The sequence below is a fragment of the Lethenteron reissneri genome, chromosome 15 (genome assembly GCF_015708825.2).
Source record: "Lethenteron reissneri isolate LAM-NWPU_2019-01 chromosome 15, ASM1570882v1, whole genome shotgun sequence".
Taxonomy (NCBI): domain Eukaryota; kingdom Metazoa; phylum Chordata; class Hyperoartia; order Petromyzontiformes; family Petromyzontidae; genus Lethenteron; species Lethenteron reissneri.
The window spans coordinates 13,100,833-13,106,832 of record NC_083793.1 but is presented as its reverse complement, the minus strand read 5'-3'; positions in this window follow the sequence as shown (position 1 = coordinate 13,106,832).

Below are 6,000 nucleotides of genomic sequence, written 5' to 3'. Positions count from 1 at the left end.
TTAAGACTATCCTCAGCGTGCCTAGCAAGGCAAAGTTGAATAATCCTTGCCAGGACTTTTACCGGCACATTAAGGAGTGAGATGCCCCTGTAGTTGTTACAGTCTGTGCGGTCCCCCTTCTCAAACAAGGGGACCACCAGGGCATCCTTCTAATCCTGCGGAACCCATCCAGTGGTCCAGACTATTGTTATGTCATGTAGGGCAGTCTGTGGATAAATGCCACCCTCCCTCAGCATTTCACTTGGGAGATCATCTCTGCCTGAGATCATCTCTTTCCTGATCTCAGGCTCTGGATTGCCTTCAGTATTTCCTCAACAGATGGCACCTTAGCCAGCCACTCATAGGGGGTGACTTATTCTTCCAATATTTGAGGCACCGCAACCTCGGCAGGGTCACCCCCACTTTGTCCCACGTTGTTTTCAAGGCTGAAGGATGTCCCCTCCCCCAGGACCTCACAGAAATGCTCAGCAAAACTGCAAACCTGTTCCTAGGGGTCGGAGATTGGATCACCGTTCTTTCCCCTAAAGTGTGGCGCTGCAGGTTACTTTTTTTTAAGGATTAAAGAGCTATTTAGGCAGACTCCATCTCCTCAGCAACCCGCGACCATCACCCATCCTTGCAGCGTCTCACGGCTCTCCGAATCTCTGAGCGCCGACTGCGGTAAGCCTCCTCATTTTCCGACGTGGGATGCTGAAGCTGATGGGAGTGGGCCTGTCGCTTTTTCTCAGCCAGCTTGAACACCTCCTTTGTCAGCCAGGGTTTCTGGAGAGGTCTGGACCGTGTACCTAAAGCAGTCATTGCAGCTGCATGAGCCATAGTCCTAAACCTCGCCCATTTCCCCTCGACATCAGGAGGAGTGGGGGACGATGCCAACCCCAGCCGCAAGCGATGATGAAATTCTCGCTTACAACTTTCATCAGCTGAGACCATGCCACTAAGGGTTTGAATGGGGTCCTGGGTGTACACTCACCAACGGAGTGGAAGAATGGCAGGCGCATCTTACAGATGACAAGTCGATGGTCAGTGGGCAGATCAGCTCCACCATAGGTCCTGGTGTCAAGGATATGGGCCCGCATCCGCTGTTCCGTCACTATGTAGCCCAGCATATGTTCATGCTTGGACCCGGCATGCATCCATGATGATGTGCGCCGATACCGGAACAGCGTGTTGGTAATTACAAGCACAAAATCTAGCACAAAATCTAGCAGCCTCCTACCGTTGTTATTGAGCTGATTTGGCTGAGACCAGGTGCCAGCATCATGACCAACTCGGGCATTGAAGTCACCCAACAAGATGACTCTGTCCCTAGTGGCCACTTTAGCCCGCACCTGTGACAGGAGGTCATAGAAGGCATCTGACTCATCGGCTTTGCCTGCATCCCTCCACGGATGTTCGTCTTCGGTGGGGGCATAAGTAACCACGACCACTACTCCTCGCCTCCGGTTGATGGGAAGGCGAGCCCAAAGTATCCTGGGGCTTACAGCTTCCCACACCTCACCGCCACGCTCCCACGCCCCCTTCATTCTTTTGTTCAGAAGAAGAGCCACACCCTGTTGTTTGGCAGTCTCCTGCCCCGATTGGAGGACTGTCCACCCCTCATGGTGGCAGGAGCCAGAACCGGTCCACCGGACCTCCTAAATGCCACAGAGATCCAGGCGGTACCGGTCCAGCTTCCGACAAAGGAGTGGCAGCCTCTCCTCCGCAGTGAGCGTTCGAACATTTCACGTGGCCACCCGCAGTGGTTTTTCGTTGTTTCTGGAGGAGCCCCGAGGGTGAAGATTCAATCTCCTGGCTCTGCCAATTGGGGTTTGACCAGGAGACGTCATATAAGCCTGTCCCCCCAGGGCCTCCGGCACAAGCTTATTTGTTACAGATGTATGTTTATATCGTAGTCTCGTGGTAATTCATTGAAGGTGGAGGGGTTACCAGCCCCTCGCACCCATCCAGAGCCCCCGTTTAGCCACTGTGGTGGTCACAGACGCCATGAGGGAAGAGGCCAATGGGCATTGACCCTCTCCCAACAGCACTGTCCACGACAGTGTTGCCCGTCCGGCACCGCAAGGAGGTAGGAGGTTGTTTTGCTGGACACAGACAATACACACACACACACAGACAATACGCACACACAGACAATACACACACACATATATATATGAGTCAGGCAGACACGCAAAGACAAACCAACATTCAAATGATATACTGTATACCGACAGACACACTCACAGGTAAATATACACACAGATACGTGGTAGACAAAGATCCCCCCTATATCCTTAACAGAATGTTGGGGCGAGTGCTGTGAGCACATATGAAGGCCGGCATGGCCCACGAGGGGATATGTGGCTAGCACCACTCCCGGCCACCTTTGTCTCCCGAATGGCGATGTTTACACACCGCACTCATTTAAGTCAGAGTCGACCTAGGGGAGGCCCAGAACCGGTTTAGATAATTAATCGTCACTGGCGTTGTCCGTGAGCGGGAATCGAACCCGGCTGGCCGGGTTGGCCGGGTTGGCCGGGTTCGTAGCGCGCTGAGCGCTACACTCGCACTCCCCACCGGTGTTCAGACACCGCACCCAGACACTTTCTCCCACGACCACCACCACCACGACCACCACCACCACGACCACCACGACCACCACCACCACGACCACCACCACCACGAATACCACCACCACCACGACCACCACCACGACCACCACCACTGCCACCGCCGCCGTCACCGCTACCCACGGGCGCCACCGTGCGGTGGAGAGCCCCGCCCACTCTGGGGCGGTAGAACGTTTTGTGGGCGACTGGGGAGTGACTGGGAGTGACTGGGAGCGACTGAGAGTGACTGGGAGTGACTGGGAGTGACTGGGAGCGACTGAGAGTGACTGGGAGTGACTGGGAGCGACTGGGGAGTGACTGGGAGTGACTGGGGAGTGACTGGGGAGTGACTGGGAGTAACTGGGAGTGACTGGGAGCGACTGGGGAGTGACTGGGAGTGACTGGGAGTGACTGGGAGCGACTGGGGAGTGACTGGGGAGTGACTGGGAGTGACTGGGAGTGACTGGGAGCGACTGGGAGTGACTGGGAGCGACTGGGGAGTGACTGGGAGTGACTGGTAGAGTGACTGGGGAGTGATTGGGAGTAACTGGGAGTGACTGGGAGCGACTGGGGAGTGACTGGGAGTGACTGGGAGTGACTGGGAGCGACTGGGGAGTGACTGGGAGTGACTGGTGAGTGACTGGGAGTGACTGTGAGTGACTGGGAGCGACTGGGAGCGACTGGGAGTGACTGGGAGTGACTGGGAGTGACTGGGAGTGACTGGGAGCGACTGGGGAGTGACTAGGGAGTGACTGGGAGTAACTGGGAGTGACTGGGAGCGACTGGGGAGTGACTGGGAGTGACTGGGAGTGACTGGGAGCGACTGGGAGTGACTGGGAGTGACTGGGAGTGACTGGTGAGTGACTGGGAGTGACTGGGAGCGACTGGGGAGTGACTGGGAGTGACTGGGGAGTGACTGGGAGTGACTGGGAAGCGACTGGGAGTGACTGGGAGCAACTGGGAAGTGACTGGGGAGCGACTGGGAGCGACTGGGGAGTGACTGGGGAGTGACTGGGAGTGACTGGGAGCGACTGGGGAGTGACTGGGAGTGACTGGGAGTGACGGGGAGTGACTGGGGAGTGACTGGGAGTGACTGGGAGCGACTGGGGAGTGTTGGGAGTGACTGGGAGCGACTGGGGAGTGACTGGGGAGTGACTGGGAGTGACTGGGGAGTGACTGGGGAGCGACTGGGCGCGACTGGGGAGTGACTGGGAGTGACTGGGGAGTGACTGGGGAGTGACTGGGAGTGACTGGGAGCGACTGGGGAGTGACTGGGAGTGACTGGGGAGTGACTGGGAGTGACTGGGGAGTGACTGGGAGTGACCGGGGAGTGACTGGGAGTGACTGAGGAGTGACTGGGAGTGACTGGGGAGTGACTGGGAGCTACTGGGGAGTGACTGGGAGTGACTGGGAGCGACTGGGGAGTGACTGGGGAGTGACTGGGGAGTGACTGGGAGCGACTGGGGAGTGACTGGGAGTGACTGGGGAGTGACTGGGGAGTGACTGGGAGTGACTGGGGAGTGACTGGGGCATGACTGGGAGTGACTGGGGCATGACTGGGAGTGACTGGGGAGTGACTGGGAGTGACTGGGGAGTGACTGGGCGTGACTGGGAGTGACTGGGGAGTGACTGGGAGTGACTGGGGAGTGACTGGGGCGTGACTGGGAGTGACTGGGGAGCGACTGGGGAGCGACTGGGGAGTGACTGGGCGTGACTGGGAGTGACTGGGGAGTGACTGGGGCGTGACTGGGAGTGACTGGGGAGCGACTGGGGAGCGACTGGGGAGTGACTGGGGCGTGACTGGGAGTGACTGGGGAGCGACTGGGGAGCGACTGGAGAGTGACTGGGGAGTGACTGGGAGTGACTGGGGAGCGACTGGGGAGTGACTGGGAGTGACTGGGGAGTGACTGTGGAGTGACTGGGAGTGACTGGGGAGTGACTGGGAGTGACTGGGAGTGACTGGGAGTGACTGGGAGTGACTGGGGAGTGACTGTGGAGTGACTGGGAGTGACTGGGGAGTGACTGGGAGTGACTGGGGAGTGACTGGGGAGTGACTGGGAGTAACTGGGAGTGACTGGGGAGTGACTGGGAGTGACTGGGGAGTGACTGGGAGTGACTGGGGAGTGACTGGGAGTGACTGGGAGTGACTGGGGAGCGACTGAGAGTGACTGGGAGTGACTGGGAGCGACTGGGGAGTGACTGGGAGTGACTGGGGAGTGACTGGGGAGTGACTGGGAGTAACTGGGAGTGACTGGGAGCGACTGGGGAGTTACTGGGAGTGACTGGGAGTGACTGGGAGCGACTGGGGAGTGACTGGGGAGTGACTGGGAGTGACTGGGAGTGACTGGGAGCGACTGGGAGTGACTGGGAGCGACTGGGGAGTGACTGGGAGTGACTGGTAGAGTGACTGGGGAGTGACTGGGAGTAACTGGGAGTGACTGGGAGCGACTGGGGAGTGACTGGGAGTGACTGGGAGTGACTGGGAGCGACTGGGGAGTGACTGGGAGTGACTGGTGAGTGACTGGGAGTGACTGGGAGCGACTGGGAGCGACTGGGAGTGACTGGGAGCATCTGGGAGCGACTGGGAGTGACTGGGAGCGACTGGGGAGTGACTGGGGAGTGACTGGGAGTAACTGGGAGTGACTGGGAGCGACTGGGGAGTGACTGGGAGTGACTGGGAGTGGCTGGGAGCGACTGGGGAGTGACTGGGAGTGACTGGGAGTGACTGGTGAGTGACTGGGAGTGACTGGGAGTGACTGGGGAGTGACTGGGAGTGACTGGGGAGTGACTGGGAGTGACTGGGAGCGACTGGGAGCGACTGGGAGTGACTGGGAGCATCTGGGAGCGACTGGGAGTGACTGGGAGCGACTGGGGAGTGACTGGGGAGTGACTGGGAGTAACTGGGAGTGATTGGGAGCGACTGGGGAGTGACTGGGAGTGACTGGGAGTGGCTGGGAGCGACTGGGGAGTGACTGGGAGTGACTGGGAGTGACTGGTGAGTGACTGGGAGTGACTGGGAGTGACTGGGGAGTGACTGTGAGTGACTGGGGAGTGACTGGGAGTGACTGGTGAGTGACTGGGAGTGACTGGGAGTGACTGGTGAGTGACTGGGAGTGACTGGGAAGCGACTGGGAGTGATTGGGAGCAACTGGGGAGTGACTGGGGAGCGACTGGGAGCGACTGGGGAGTGACTGGGGAGTGACTGGGAGTGACTGGGAGCGCCTGGGGAGTGACTGTGAGTGACTGGGAGTGACGGGGAGTGACTGGGGAGTGACTGGGAGTGACTGGGAGCGACTGGGGAGTGCTGGGAGTGACTGGGAGCGACTGGGGAGTGACTGGGGAGTGACTGGGAGTGACTGGGGAGTGACTGGGGAGTGACTGGGCGCGACTGGGGAGTGACTGGGAGTGACTG